The sequence below is a fragment of the Pogona vitticeps genome, chromosome 1 (assembly GCF_051106095.1).
Source record: "Pogona vitticeps strain Pit_001003342236 chromosome 1, PviZW2.1, whole genome shotgun sequence".
NCBI classification, from domain to species: Eukaryota; Metazoa; Chordata; class Lepidosauria; order Squamata; family Agamidae; genus Pogona; species Pogona vitticeps.
Window position 1 is genome coordinate 115,610,258 of NC_135783.1, and position 16,565 is coordinate 115,626,822.

At 41.4% G+C, this 16,565-nt stretch overlaps 1 long non-coding RNA gene across 1 annotated transcript in view; it reads right to left on the minus strand.

Annotated features, from left to right (window-relative positions):
* The window catches only part of LOC140707563 (uncharacterized), a 58,014-nt gene that overhangs the window by 12,273 nt on the left and 29,176 nt on the right, over nt 1-16,565 (minus strand). The window contains exons 3-4 of the long non-coding RNA XR_012087711.2: nt 15,786-15,954; nt 155-334 (exon numbers count right to left, since the gene is read on the minus strand). This is a non-coding gene — a long non-coding RNA (uncharacterized LOC140707563). The remainder of the gene's footprint in view (nt 1-154; nt 335-15,785; nt 15,955-16,565) is intronic.

Sequence of the window (16,565 nt, forward strand, 5' to 3'; positions counted from 1 at the left end):
AATATCGTGGCCTGAAAATATAATATTTTCTTTCTTTCAGTGGTTGAGGTGTTGGTGTTTTCTATATAATGTCACAAATGCATATATGTAGTACTTTGTAACATTGCAGAACCCACAATTTGCCCAAGGGATTCCCTGACCCTTGGATACATACCTAGTGAATGCATCCAGATATGTTCCTGGAGGGTTGGAAGATCCTTCAGAGCAAATCTGGGAGAGACACAGGGGCCAAAAGGAAAGCGATGTTCCACTGCATGTCTGGAAGGCTGCTTACATGACACTGAATAGAATCCAAGGTGTGTACAGTTTGAAATTCAGCAAAGAGCACATAATCCTGGAATGGGAGGAAAAGAGAGACAGAGGTTCAGTTGCCTTTCCTCAGGCACAGCTCCTAATGTGTACACTACTAATCTTAGATCCTTAATAGTATGTTGCTTGATTGTGGCAATTTTTCCTCAAAACCATTTAAAATGCTTCCTGCTGCTGCTTAGTTTTAGTTTCTTTAAATGAAAACATACCCATTGTATTTACAAAGTTTTGAAATATGATCCACCTGGACTATGGCAAGAATGTAGGAAAAGCCTACATGTCACGCGTATGTCTTTGGGATCAGGCAGTAGTCCTCCTCCAGCTTGGAGGTTCGGAAACTCTTTAAGTAGCGTGACGAAGCCCTCTTGTCCAGCACTCCCTTCAGTTTGTACAGCCCGGTCTTTCTTGTCTGGTTGCATGCTCGTTATAATACTGAAACTTTGTGTGCCTTCTGTCTCTTTTATATCTCCCTCTCACACAATCAAATCAAGCTCCTCCCCTCTCTCATCAGCCAAGCATGCTTCCAGAGACTGTCTCTCCTCTACTTTCTCCTGCTCTATGTCTACTAGTATCCCCTCCACACATCCTTGTCCTTCCTCTGAGCTCTGCTCTGTGGAGGATGGCACACTGGCTCTCTCTCCTTCACAACAACCTTAATTTAATGTATTCGCGAAGGCTTTCACGGCTGGGATCTAATGGTTGTTGTGGGTTTTTCGGGCTTCTTGGCCGTGTTCTGAAGGTGGTTCTTCCTAACGTTTCGCCAGTCTCTGTGGCCGGCATCTTCAGAGGACAGCAAACTGTGCTCTGGGTAGGCTTGAGAGTGGAGTATTTATGGCTGTGAGAAAGCTAGTTTGTGAGATAGGCTATTGTCCTAATCAGGAGATGGTTGATTAGTGTGTTTTGTTGTGGGTGTATTGTTTTGATAAGGAGGGGAGATTATCTGTCCCTGTGGTTGATGGGTCAGGGGGATTACTACACACAAAAGACCAGCTAATGACACCCATCAACCACAGGGACAGATAATCTCCCCTCCTTATCAAAACAATACACCCACAACAAAACACACTAATCAACCATCTCCTGATTAGGACAATAGCCTATCTCACAAACTAGCTTTCTCACAGCCATAAATACTCCACTCTCAAGCCTACCCAGAGCACAGTTTGCTGTCCTCTGAAGATGCCGGCCACAGAGACTGGCGAAACGTTAGGAAGAACCACCTTCAGAACACGGCCAAGAAGCCAGAAAAAACCCACAACAACCAACCTTAATTTAATTACCTACAAAAAATTCAAGTCCCAGCCTTCAGGTTCCGATGCTCTCTAGGAATCCTTTTTGACTTGGAAAGCCTTTGGGAGTCTCAGGAAGGAGGGGGAAGATTTTAACACCAAATAATCGCTGCACAGTCACTGTTGGCAGTCCTGATCTGGTGATGGAACCACCGGTGCTCCCTAAGCTTTCTCCCATCCTGAAACTCTCAAAGGCTTCCCAAGGGCAAAAAGGATCCCTAGAGAGCCTCAGAACCTGAAAAGGGATGTGGATAGGCAAAATAAAATAAAATATTTCCATCCCTGCACAACGACACCATCTGGCTTACGCAGCATAATTTTACGCCAACAAGATTCCACCCAGTCTGTCTCTGAACTAATAAATATATGAAATAATAAGTATATTTAAGATTCCTCCTGCACTCCCTCTGTTCACGTCTCCATGCCTAGTGGACTGACCATCTGTGGAGAGCTGCTGCTCTTCTTATTGCAGCCACTGCCACTGTGTGTGTGTGTGTGTGTGGGGAAATGGCCATCACTGCATGCCTCTTGCATTGGAGCTTCTCCTACACTGACACCAATTTGTGGTGATTGTAGCAAATGACATTTGAAGCTGCTTTCAGTTTGAATGTTCCTTTGAGCAGTATTTGTCACTGTCGTGACAAAACCGGGGGAACACTTTGCTTGCTGTGGCCAGCTTATTCAAAATGCAACAGCCTGTAGAAGGACCCCTTCCTTGGAGTATAGCATCAGGAGAGGGCAAGATTGTCTAGGGTAGCCTGGGGGCTCATGCTCTGCTGCCACTGATACCTCACCAAAAACAAGTGTGCTTTTAAAAAAGACAAATGGAGGAGAAGGAGGGGAAAGGTATCCCTGCCTTAGACAGTCCCCATTCTGTTCTGGGCCATTTACTAATAGCCTTATTCTCCACAAAATTGTCCCACTTGCTTTCAAAGCCCCTCAAGATGGTGACCATCAGCCTAAGGCCATCAAACTGTGGAAATACCAAAGTTTAAGTATGCATTGTGAGAAAAGGCAATTCCTTTCATCTTTTCTGTAAAACATTCAGTCTCATCCAGTTGTTACAGGAAGAGTGAGCAGGAAGAGAAAGAATGGGGAGAAAACCCTCTTTATTCACTTTTCCATAGCATGCACAGTCTCCATCATGTCACTCACATTTCTAAACTAAACAAGGCCCAGATGTTGCAATCCTTTTTCATAGGGCAATTGCTCCAGCCTACCGATTATTGTGCTGCACTTTCTCTTCAAAAAGTGCTGAACCATCTAATGAACAACCTGTCCCATAAACAAGGGGAGAAAAAAGATTACTAATAAATAATCATGTCTGGAATTCTACCCTCAGTGTGGGTAATATAGAACTAGTGGGAGAATACCACAAAATCCCAAGAGGCAGCTATGATAGTCTTGTTGCAACTAAAACAAGAAAGAAAGAAAAAAAAAACCCAAACATTTTCCGATTTACAAATAAATACAGTGAGTGTGCAATTGTTTGTGGTTTTATCTGTAGCAGACTGACATAGCTGCCCCTTATTTTAAATCTTATATTTACTTCCAGTTATTGCGTAGGATATTTAAAAGAATAATAGTATATACAGGAATATCAAGGATATATGTGATGTGGGCATAGGAGAGTGGGTGTAATTTGCCAATGACCCTTTCGTTCGTTCGTTCGTTTAGTCGTTTAGTCGTGTCCGACTCTTCGTGACCCCATGGACCAGAGCATGCCAGGCCCTCCTATCTTCCACTGCCTCCCAGAGTTGTGTCAGATTCATGTTGGTTGCTTCGCAGACACTGTCCAGCCATCTCATCCTCTGTCGTCCCCTTTTCCTCTTGCCATCACACTTTCCTAACATCAAGGTCTTTTCCAAGGAGTCTTCTCTTCTCATGAGATGGTCAAAGTATTGGAGCCTCAGCTTCAGGATCTGTCCTTCCAGTGAGCACTCAGGCTTGATTTCCTTTAGAATTGATAGGTGTGTTCTCCTTGCAGTCCAGGGGACTCTCAAGAGCCTCCTCCAGCACCACAATTCAAAGGCATCAATTCTTCGGCGGTCAGCCTTCTTTATGGTCCAGCTCTCACTTCCATACATCACTACAGGAAAAACCATAGCTTTGACTATTTGGACTTTTCTTGGCAAGGTAATGTCTCTGCTTTTTTAAGATGCTGTCAAGGTTTGTCATCGGTTTCCTCCCAAGAAGCAGGCGTCTTTTAATTTCGTGTCTGCTGTCTCCATCTGAAGTGATTATGGAGCCCAAGAAAGTAAAATCTGTCACTGCCTCCATATCTTCCCCTTCTATATGACCCTTTGGCTTAGTGCTTTTCTTTGGAATAGATTTTGATGGCCCTAACAGGTATAATCTCTTCATGTTCTCTAGAGCCATGAACCTGCATTAAAGAGGGAAAAGTCACTTTAAAATGGTGCACTGGTGCAGCACCTGGTACAGTTTCTGAAAGAGGAAAACAAGTGTTTAATTTACAGCTGCAAATTTTGCCCAGACCACAGCAATCTATGAAAATTTATGTTCTTGACTTCAAGACTATTCAGAAGGCTATAACACCACATTGACAAGAAACATTTTGCTGATGGAAAGAAGAAAATCCAAGAAATCAAATCTTGTTTACAAGGGGCCATAAAATTTGCTTAGACTAAAAAAGAACCACCAGGGCTTAAATCTGAATTATGGCCTCCTCAAGCTGAAAGGCTCCTTCTCTACTTAGCACAATTCTTAATGGACACTTTAGTGATGGCTGAGGCAGCTGAACATGGCCATAGAAGAACAACTAACAGATGAGAGACAAATAGACGTCAGTTATAATGTTCTGGAACTGGAGACATGAAGAAAATATTATTTTATCATAGGCCACAGCAAAGCATAGGAATAACTTTTGATTTTGCATTTTTTTTGTTTTGTCTGTCCAGTTTCCTTATTTTATTTTAACCTGAACTCTGCCCCCATCCCACCACATCACACAGATGCAGGAGACTTTTCAGGGTGTTGACATTGAATGTGCCCATGAAAAGCAGGTCCTAAACAGCATCTTAGGGTGAGACTCCTGGCAGAGTGAGAGGAAGCCTTGATTTATTAAGAACTGCTTAGATCCTACAGTAGTTAAAAAAGACCCTGATAGGGACCCCAAAAGGTGTGGGTAGGCATGGATAAGGGATGGGCACATTCGCCATTGCTCTTGTATGATGTAGTTATCAGAAAAAGGAGTGAACCAGCCCTCTTCAAAACATACCAAACCATAAGACAACCCCCCATCAGATTGCACCCTTATGCTCACCAATCTCAGACCATAAATCTAACCAATATGCCATTGGGGGGCGGGGGAAGGAAACTGCTTCACATAAACAATTATATACCTTGTGGTACCTTGTAGTCTGATATGTTTTCTTTGGCATAAGCTTTTGTGGACAGCAAGTCCACTTCTTCAGATGTAGATGGACAACATTCCATGAAAAACGATTCCGGATAAAAGCTGTTGGTCCTTCTGGTACCACAACACTCTTTGTTGCTTTTGATTCAACAGAAAGATACGGCTATCCCCACAGAAACGGCTTCATATACAAATGGTAACACTGGAAAAGTTTTAATTTGATTCCTGTACCATTAATAGGGCAAGGAAAATTTTATTAGTTGTAGAACTTTCCACCACAGCATTGCCGTAATGAGGAAAGCTGCTATTGGTAGGGATTTTAGTTTAGTTTAGTTCCATGCTAAATACTATACCTGTTTACAGTAAGTGCCACATGGTTCAGTGGAGTTTACTCACAAGCAAGTGCACAGAACAGCATGTTGAAAGTGTTTAGCAAGGACTTCTCTTTGTTTATGTAAGAAGCACTACTGTGCAATTAAAGGTCCTGTGCTCCACTCGTCCTTCTGGGAAGCTTCTAATAAAGGGATGCAGCTGAGAGCCTTCTGTGCAGTGAGCCTTTGCCCAAGGATGGGGGTGAAGCTGCTGAAACCCCAACTGAACTGTCTCAGAAATCCCTCAGTTGGGGGCCGAATCCTTATATGTGCAGCCAAGAGAGAGACACAGGAGTGGTTGGTGGATGTGTTGGCTGGATGCTGGGGGGGGAGAGAGAGAAAAGTTGAAAGTGTCCCCTGATATGGTTCAGGAGGACCCAGAGAGGTTTTATGTGCCAGCACAAATGTACCAGGTGTTGTTCGCCGGCAAGCCAGGTAGAATTTTCCCAGCTCTCAATCAACTATCCTCTCTGGGGATCCTCCCCACTCAAACTTCATGCTACTGCATTTCTAGAAAATGCTTCTATTGAAATAGATAGTCTTCTGAGCCCTTTCTCACACATTTGGAAGAATATAAAAAATAAATAGGAAGACTAAAAGTTGAAAAAATATTCATTTCATGGTTGTAAAACAGATTAAAACCTATTGTACGTATAATTGTACATCTACTGGCAATTTTTGCAAAGTTAGTGGTATCTAATTAAGCTCTCCTATTGATGCTAACCCCCACATGCTCTCCAAATCTGCTCCAGGGAGCTTGACAGATCATTGAGAGTAAGTCCAGAGGAAGTGCAGAGGGGTTACTGGTGGAAGAAGGGTAAAGGAGTTCTGTTGCATCAACAACAATTCGGAGCTTGGAAAAGTTTCTATTTGACTGCAACTCCCAAAGTCTCCCAGCTTGAGTGACCACTGCCCATGCTGACTGGAGGGGGGTGCATTAAAAACCAAAACCAGAACAAGGTAGGTCATTTTTTACTCAGTGTGAACCAGACTGCATGCATTGATGTTTTGGCTTTTCATTGCTGGGATTCTTTTTTAATTTTCAAAATATATACAGTAGGTTCGGATCCCCTTGCTAGTCTCTTCTAGACGCATTACATCAATTCCTGAATAGTAATTCAAAATTTCTGTAAATCCCATTGAATCAATGGGTCTTCTCTAGTTTGAACTGGTCAAGTTAACAAGGATAAAACTAGATCTGTGGAGTCTAATTGGCAGGGTCGCAAAATGGCAAGGTTAGTTTTGGCAAGGAAAACTGTTCCTGTTGTTTTGCTGCTGCCATTCCCCTGAGCTCACATCACTTCTTGCTGTTATAAAGCAACAATTACTTAGTTGCTAAATCTAGTCTGATGAAAACGCTTTATTTTATTCTAGCAGGTTAGTAAGCTCCATGATTAGACTGATCCCATGAAGGGCAGTTACTGATCTGTAGCACTAAAAAGAGCTGGAAATCTGACTTTTTCAGCTATGAATTTTGCAGTCACTTTCAAAAAGACATGATTTTAGACTTTAGTGGGAAGTATCAAAGTATTTGTCAGGTGCCATTCAAATAACATTGAGAATTCCAAACCTGGCATATACTAGTACTGTAGTGTTGTCAAAAACCGTACCAGTATAAGTGACTTGATATTTCACCAACCAGAAAATGTCCAGTTAGAGCAGTCCCAACCTTGGCATTCTTGGCATCCCCTGACATTCTGGGACCACAACTCCCAGATGCCTTCACCACTAGCTGTGCTGGCCAAGATTTCTGGGAGTCGTAGTTCAAGAACAGCTGGCAAACCAAGTTTGGGAACCACTAAGTTAGAGTTCATACCAGAGTTCAGAAATTACTTTTTCAAACTACTGTATAGCCAAAATGTTTCCAAACTCTAGTATGTGCTGCATGATGAGGTGTAAATTTACTACAAATCTTGTTCACTCAGTGCTCACACAAATTACATGCACTGTATGCAGAAGTGCGTGCATCATTAAAACACTGGCTTTAAAAATGAAGACAAAAGAAGAGCAGCTGGGGGAGTGATTTCGAGTAGAGAAAGTGGTGCAAGAGAGGAGAGCTATAGGCTGTTCCTTGCCTGTCATTTCTCCAGTCTCAAATGCTTCCCTTCAGCAGTTTCCCCCGCTTAAGCTATGAATGTGGGTGAATAGGGTTTCTGAAATGTTTTTTTGCGTGTGTGTTGCAGGAGAGCTATTTTTGAATGGCTGGTTTGGGTGAAGACATGGTAAATGGGACAAGTGTAAAATTCTGCATTCAACAAATTTGCACTCATCAATCTGAACTGAAAACGGTCTCAAGGCTCAACTACGTGCCTTAAGGTCACCTGCACTTAGCCTTGCACAGTGAGAAAATTAGCTGTTATACAGGAACAGCTGCATCATAAGCTACTATGCTAAAATCCCTAATAAAAGCTCTATGACTCTTCAAATCCTGCTTTATCTCCTTTTAAAAAAGTGCCTTCAAAGAATATTCTGATCTCCTGATTCAAACAGATTTTGCTAACTTTCATTAGCACTGGATGTGCCTCAGAGGTTCAGGCATGTGAGAATTGCTTTTGGGGACAGTTAACGTGATTCTTCTGCTGCTGAGCTGGGTGAGAATGCTCGATGTGTCTTGGAAGATGGGAAAGGAGCCAGGTGCTGAGATGGCACACCATAGCTGCAGCCCATGGAGAGTCATTTAGCATTAACTCAAAAGGAAGTTTTAAGCTGCCTCGATTGCCAGAAGGAAGTTGCCAGGAGAGAGGCATATTTTAAGATCTCGATACTGAATCTTTCATGACGTGCCACTTGCGGTTGATAGATGCTTTAGTCTAGCAGTCATCTGTTCTGTGGAAATACTAACTCTAAGGTCTGGTTATTTTGATTCGCTTTTCTTCTTTTGAACCAAGGCTAAATCAAGCTCACAGCTCTTTTCGCAACAGCAAGGCATCACCACCGACCCATGGAAGTAGACTGGTACTCTACCCAGCCCATCCCTGACCTGATAACAGCTCGACTTTTCCATGACTGCTTTTGCCTTTCATGAATCATTCTCTTATATAAACTGGAAAGCCCAGTCCTTAATGTTGTCCTAAGATATGGGAAGTCTAGTATGTCCCTCAGCCTTATAAAAATGGCCCACCTAGCTGAATCCAGCCTGCTCTGGTTGCTTTCCAGTGTCTCCCCATTAGGCCCTTCCTGTTACCTGCTACCTAGTGATTTTTAAAACTGGAACTACCTCCAGTACCAGAGCAGATAGTGCAGCTAACGACCAAGGCCAGAAGATGGTCCACACTCCTCCTGACAATACCTGGGGCTGGCCTTGTCTTCTCATTGCTGCTTCATTCAGAGGAAATAGTTCTTTCTATCACTTAGGACAAAATATATTTTCACCCTCTCTTTATGATCAAGTGGACTTGGCAGCTGTTCCAAGTTCCCTCTAAAACTTTTCTGCTGCTTTTCATGTCCCTCTGTATTCTTTCTTCTGCAACATGATCAAATGAACTTTGATCATTAATTTTTTTTTGTTGCTGCCTTGTTTAGTTTTTATATTACTAATGCTGTCCTGTTGTTATTTTATTGCTTTGTTATTGCTACTGTTCGTTTACTTGTTATGAAACTTCTGGTTTTTCTTCAGTAGAAATATATGGTTATTTGTCTCTCTTGCTTGGGCATATCATTCATGGAACTGCAGCATACAAGTAAAGTGACTGATAGATTGACTGATTGAACCTAGCAATGTCTCTATGCAAAGCATTTCCTCTGTCACTGGTTTACAGTCTCTCCCAGAACGTGGAAGGAGTTCAAGACTCTCATCTCATCTCTGCTAAGGCTGCTATGGCAAGACACCCAAATGTCATTTCCCCCCTGAATCAAGTGACTGAGTTGAACGCTGTTGAATGCAGAAAAGACAAAAGCCCAGGTCACCTCTTACTGAAACAGCTGTAGTAATGTTTTCTGGAATTTACCTACCTATAAAGCCATGCTTGGGCCTCCAGCTTAACAATAAAATAAGCATATGATCCATGTTAAGACACCCAGCTCTACTCCTGGCATTACACAAAGTACTTTAGCCCCTCAGCTTGATATTTAAGCATGCCATGTGACCACATGCAGAAAGGGGGACTCAGCAAGTATGGCTGTTCCAAGAAGCTCATTACTTTCCACTCTATAGATCTGCCATTCAAGACAGATATCCCTTCCTCTGATGGGCAGGCTAAACATAAAGCTCATCATTCTCCCTTGTTTGTTTGCGTATATCTGTTTGTTTACCTCCCATGGCATTTTATAAAAATGTATTGCTATAGCTGCTTAATGTATCTTTGGTCACTGAATTCTATAACCATTCCTAAGCAAATCTTGGTCAGTAATCCTCCCTGCATAGTGCCAAAGCTGAACATATTGTGTCTCAGCTTATTACACTCATCTGATACTTCTCCCTACATCTTTAAAAAAAATCTATTATTGCTCTCTCTCCTTATTCCCTATTAAATCATGAAAGTTGTTGGAAATCCATCTACTGAACAACCTATCTGTACCTTACCTGGCTTTTGTAACCAGTATAATGAGAGGCTGCGATCAATCTCGCCCCCTCTCTCTAAGCGGATTTAATCAGAAAGAAAGCCAACAAGGTTCAAAGAGTTCATTACACATGGCAATCAGTGAGGCATTCTCTAGCCTGACCCTGAAGCATGGTCAATTCTATTATCTGCCGTCTCTCCATTATTCTCCCCACCAAGATAATGATTTCCTGGGCTGATGAGAACGGAAACTTTCACTGAGCCTCCTTATGTTAGGCATCCTACCTGGTACAAACCTATCCACTTGAAGGGAAAACCAGAGCAATAGATTTACAGAGATGGAACCCATTGATACTGGAACTATCTGAGCTACTTGATGTTCTCATAGATGTGATCACCAGCAAAACCACTTCCATTGCTGCCATTTAGCACACAGTCTCCAGGACTGAAGAGTAACTGTTGGGGCACTGCCCAGTGAGATGACCGGGGGTGGGTAGCGGGAGGGGGGAAGAGAGATTGAGTTTTCTTTTTCTACTCTGTTTCTGCATCTCCTACCATTACTCTGTGCAAAGTTATTTTGGATTACAGCTCCTCGAATTCCCCACTCTGGGTCCATGCTAGCTCTGGGATTCTGGGAATGATGATCCAATAATAATAATAATAATAATAATAATAATAACTTTTCCCATCTCTGGGGGTTACAGACATTGATATCAGGATATGGAATAAACAGGGTAAAATCCAAAGGTGTAACTGGATCCTCAAGAATGGGTGTCACACGAGGGCTCAGGAGATCACGTTTCAAATCCTTGCTTGACTATGGAAACTAGTTGAGAATTAACAATCTTGCATGTTGTTTTGCAGTAAGTATAGTTGGAAAGAACTTTCCTTTGGTTAAGGTGACTATCTTTCAGCACTAACCAATTAACACAGTTCTTTTCCCCACCTCTAGGATTTGAGACAAGGTCCACACTATCATCCCCCCTCTTCCTCCCCCTGATCAGCATGTCTGTTGCATTTGTTGCTCAGTTGTTCTTTGGAAGCATGCCTGCAGAGAAGGAGGTAAAATAATCCCCTCTCTGTGTAGCATGGATCTCCTCCAGCCACATGGTCTGAAAAAGTTATCTCTTACAGCTTTTTGCTCTTTTTTCTTCTTCTTCGTTAACTTTTGAATGTATGAAAACTGCAAACAGTGAGTAAAGTGTATTTTTCTTTTTCTACCTGAAAATAGTCTCAGAGTGACCCTTTTATAGAGAGATGGTTATAGTGAAAGGGAAGGATTTTTGATTTTTTGGGGGGGCACACTTGTAGCTCATTCTAACTCTGTCTTTTTGTGCTTTTGTTGTGCAAATAAACAAAATTAACCAAAATAATAATCCTAACAAAAACTCACTGAGGGAGGGCACAGGTAAAACCGCTCCTTGAACACCTCAAATATCTAAAACACCCTATAAGGGTTGCCATAAGTCAGAAGCAACTTGATGGCATGTAACAAAAAATAGATCTTGTGTGAATGCATGGGGAGTAGTTTCCCACTGTAGCATCATTTCTCCCCACACACCCAAAGTATGTCATGCTAATAGGCTCTAATTTTGGTTTTCCCATTGTTTCCTTTTGGAGGCTCTCCAGTCAATCCTACACATTTGTTTGTTTGTTTGTTTTAAGTTAGAGGAGTTTAATATGTACCATCAGTTCTGGGAGAAAGAAATGACCTGAATGGGCAATTCTGCAGCATGCAGCTCTTCAGCAGTGTTCCTCCAAATAATCAATGTTTTCTTTTTTACTATTACTGGGGGCACTGCCATTCCTACCACATGATCTTGCAGTGCAATTATAATTATGCCTCTATACAGCCTTCAAAATCATAGCTTTAGAGCTACAGATAAATTCTAGCTATGTTTACTCAGGAACAAGTCTCACTCAGCTGGCTGGATAGGTTAGTGGTTAGTGTATCTGGCTACAGAACCAGGGGCTGGGAGTTCGATCCCCAGTTGTGCTTCCCGCAAGGACAGCCAGCCTGCATGGCCTTGGGGGCAAACTGCACAGTCCCAGGGCTCCCTCAAGAAAAAAGGGAATGGTAAGCCACTTCTGAATATTCTTTACCTGGAAAACCTGAAAAGGGTCACCACACATCAGAATTGACTTGACGGTACGTGGTGATTATTATTAAGTCTCAGTCAATGTTGGTCCCAACACAGCTCCATACAAAAGAAATATCCACCCAATGTTCCTTTTCCAGAAGGAGGGGGGGAAAGAGAGAAAAACATCTGAAATGACAGCCATGTGCCAAGCTTAGGCCACATGCTGATTTGTTCTCACATGCAACAATTCCCTGATTGTCAGAATTATTCCTGGAGATCTTTGAAACTGGATCAAGCTACTCCATGCATAAAATGAATGTATGGCAATTACTTTCCAACTGCTACATCTTTCTGCTAATGAGATAGACAATTACCATTTTACAGTGTTAATTCTGATTCAAGAGATGACACTCCAGTAACACCTAATTAGTTCTACAAGTGTTAGGTCTACTCACATGCCCCTTGCCCCTCCCTTTCATTCTTGTGTGATGTTAGTTCTCTCTCTCTCTCTCTTTTCACACACACACACACACACACACACACACACACACACACACACACACACACACACACACAGAGAGACAGACAGACAGACAGACATTTAAAAAATCTGTGCATGAATGCTTTTTGTGTATGTCCCTTATATAAGAAACATCTATATGATGTAAGAAGGATTGTATTTTGGTATAAATAAAATATTAAACAGAATCATCCCCCAAAGCATTATTTCTAAAGTTATTAAATAATACAACATTGGCAACTACAAAATATTATGATGAAAGAAAGAAGGGAGATAAACAAGGAAAGAACACAATCTTTTGAAATATATTCCTTCTGCATCCCACTCACTAACCAGCATTGATAAGGAAAGGATCAAGGCAGGAAACGAGGGCCTCATTTTTTTTCAATGGCCCTTCCTTTCATCCACCATCTCTCTCCTTCTAGGTAAGACCTCCCAGAGTCTGAAAAACTACTTTTTTTGGATCACTGTTCCTCAAACCCTGCTACCAGCATTGCCAAATAAGTAATTTTCCCCACTTTTTCCAAGGATTACTCTATTCTCCTTCAAGCAAGTTTATTAGGAAGAAGAAGCAGAGCTAGGCAATGGCAAGCTGAGATGCACAGCGACAGGAGAGGAAGGCGGTACGCTGAAAGACCCAGGCATGAAAGAATCACCCACTGGCTATGGCATCACAGTGGTAGCTGCCACAATCATCTTCATTTCACACTGAAATAATCATTAGTCTTGGACAAATTCTTCCCGCCAACCTAGCGGTTCGAAAGCATGCAAATGCAAGTAGATAAATAGGGACCACCTCAGTGGGAAGGTAACAGCATTCCGTGTCTAAGTCGCACTGGCCATGTGAACACGGAAGATTGTCTTTGGACAAAACGCTGGCTCTATGGCTTGGAAACGGGGATGAGCACCGCTCCCTAGAGTCAAACACGACTGGACAAAAATTGTCAAGGGGAACCTTTACCTTTACCTTGGATAAATTCTTAGGTCTTTAAAGTTCCACAATTCCTTCCTTCCTTCCATTTATCTCTCCTGGATGCTGCTGGGCCTTGACTACTGGGGGAAGGGCCGTAAGGTATTGGGGAAAGAAGATGCACATATTTCTAGATGTTGAGGATCTTGATTCTGGCAACCCATGATCTGCAAACATATGTTTGCATGTTTGTGTTAAGCAACTAAAAAAGAACAGGTTGTGTGAGGACAGACTGTGGCGCTTGGCTGGCATGCATGCTATTGCATCTCCAGCACCATCTCTGTTGCATCTCCAGCACCATCTGCTGGTAAAGAAGGATGTTGATTCCACAACAGGCAGAGCTAGGATGGTGTAGCATAAGGTACTTCCTTGGCAAATACTGGATGATGCTCAAGTCCTTCTGTCTCTACCACATGATTGAATCCAGCCCTGTCCTCTCAACTGCAGTACATGTTCTGTGATTTTGCTGCCAATGCAACAAAATACAAAAGAGCCTCAAACTGTATTTTCATCCCTCGTAAAAGATTAAAGACTACTTATTTTAGCTACTTTCACATGTGGATATAAGTGCTGTGTATTTATTTATTTATTTGTGTGCTTACACTAGAAAAATAAACTATGCTAGTGCTGAGCTTATGGCTATTAAGAAAGAGTAACAAAAATAATTATTTAAAAAATAGAGCACTTGCATATATTGTTCTAGGAAACCTATTCCAAAAATGCAGAAGAAAGTGTCCTAAACCTGATGACGGATGCCCTAATGTGGGCTCCAATGCATGGAGGATATTGAAAGCCACCACGGAAGAAAACTCAGTGATTATCACACATACATGCACAAATCTGTCCAACAATTGGTCATTCTGAGCCTTCCCGAAGGGCTACTATGCTTGTGACATTTGTCGAATTCCACTAAAAGCAAGAACAAAGAAATAGCTATTTGCCGATTTCTTGAAGATAGTTAATAGGAAACCATGAAGCTTGGACATTTTTCTGAAGAGAGGTTCCAGTTTGAAGCCAAGTCAAAGCAGATGGCTTCTGAAATGGCTGGAGGCAAACTGGCTTGTCTCCTGAATTTGTGAATCAGTCTCCTGTTGTATTTTGTGCACTAGCGAACATTTCAGGAACTTACTGTTTGGAGTTTTTGCCGCACGTGCCCAAGTGTCTTGGGCCGCTGATGAGCAGGTGAGGCTGCCTGTTAATTACAGCAAGACAAGCAAACATACGGCATAGCAACAGCTGCCATACAGCAATAAGAAGGATGCCATCCTATTTAGGGGAGGAAAAATTCAGCAAAACACAATGCAGACACACAGAATGGGTACTGTAAGGCACAGTAGAAACAAACCTTGCTTCAGCACTGACAAAGAAAGAACAACCATTTGCCTTTTTGTTTCGCTTTTCTTGTTTTGCTGGCACCTTCAGCACCCTCATAAGCATGGTCCATTGGTCTGTATCCAATTATTAGTCCCAACTAGAGTAAAAATACTGAAGCAATTGGACTTACAGAAGTGTTAATTTACCACTTATCTAGTGACTCAATGGATCTACTTGTACTTAGGACTACAAATTGGGTTTAGGCCCATGTGATCTTTGCCTAAGTCCTTGTTGCTCTTATCTTTGCTGTAGCCCTGACTTATAATGAAATCTAATATGTTACAAAATCCATTTTAAGCAGCTCATATAATACTGTACTGTATCTTTGTTAAGCCTGTACCAATCAGACCTTTTAACCCTTTTCTATACATCTTTTTATTACCAGTATTATTTATATTGCAAGATGCTTCCTTAACTATTAGCAACTAATCCATTGCCACAGCTCTAAAAATAGCTCAAATTTCATTAAAACGACTAACCAAAATGCAGTTTCTCTTCTACAACCCAACAGGCTCCAGAAGCTTCCAGTTACATTTAGGTTGTGTGTCTTTTTTTCAATCCCCTGGTGATTTAAAATGCTTACACCAAAAATTCTCCTCACATTATTGAATTCTTTGCTGGAACATTTCTGCCAAGCTGAGCTTTTGAAACCAGGGTTTATTAGTTATATTTTAACAATAGGAATACCTTTGTTTGTTCGTTCATTCATTTGTTCATTCCTTCATTTCTTTCTTTCAAAAAAAGGCATGGTTCACGTGAGAATGTACTGTACATGGTTTATCCACAAACCTTATCCCCTCCACTGAATGTTATTTTACCATGTTTTCCCATCACTAAATCATCACTGAAAGAGAAGACATGGAATAACAGGAGCCTAACTATGCTAAACATAGGCAAGATAACATGATCTGAAGCACTATTGCATTGTACGCTCAAGCATGTGCACATACAGTTAAACATATGTGTGTAATTTGTTACATATTTTGCATCTCATACCAGATTCACAGCATTTCTTATCAGACTGAATGAAACTGGTCCATGTTCCTTTTCTTTCTTTCTTTCTTTCTTTCTTTCTTTCTTTCTTTCTTTCTTTCTTTCTTTCTTTCTTTCTTTCTTTCTTTCTTTCTTTCTTTCTTTCTTTCTTTCTTTCTTCATTGTTTAAATGCTTGAAATGAAAAGAAAGAAATAGAGCTGGAGTAACTCACTTCCTATCACTTCATGTATCTGGTTAAACAAAAAAGGAACACCCAATACAAGGAATATACTCTATAAAGAAAAACCTTTTTCAGAAAAGGGAACAGTTTTTCAGATGTAGGTAGGAAATGAAGATAAATGATGATGTTCCTCAATAAAGAAATGAAATGAAAGGCCATCTGCAAGTTTGTGATTTATTATTTATTTTGCAAGTGATGGCTCCAAAATTCTCATTGCCTGTATTTTCAGAATCCAGTTTCAAATGCTCTTTGAATGAAACCAATGACACCAATACTTTAGGAATTTTTCATTGTTTCACATTTCCAAATTTGGTGCAGACCATCGCTGTTTCCTTCCCTTCATGCCTTTTCTTCCCCCTGTACTTCATAACTGGGGAAAGATGGATCTGTCTGAATTTGGTCCATGTCAGTTTCACACATGGCCAACACAAAGCCCTTTCTGTCCTTCCGAGCCCTTCAGAGGAGAAATGTCAGAAGATTTTGACTCCCAAAGGAAGAGAAGGTAAGAAAAAGGAGAAGAATGGAAAGGAAATGATGGAGGTACAGTACATGCACATTTCCT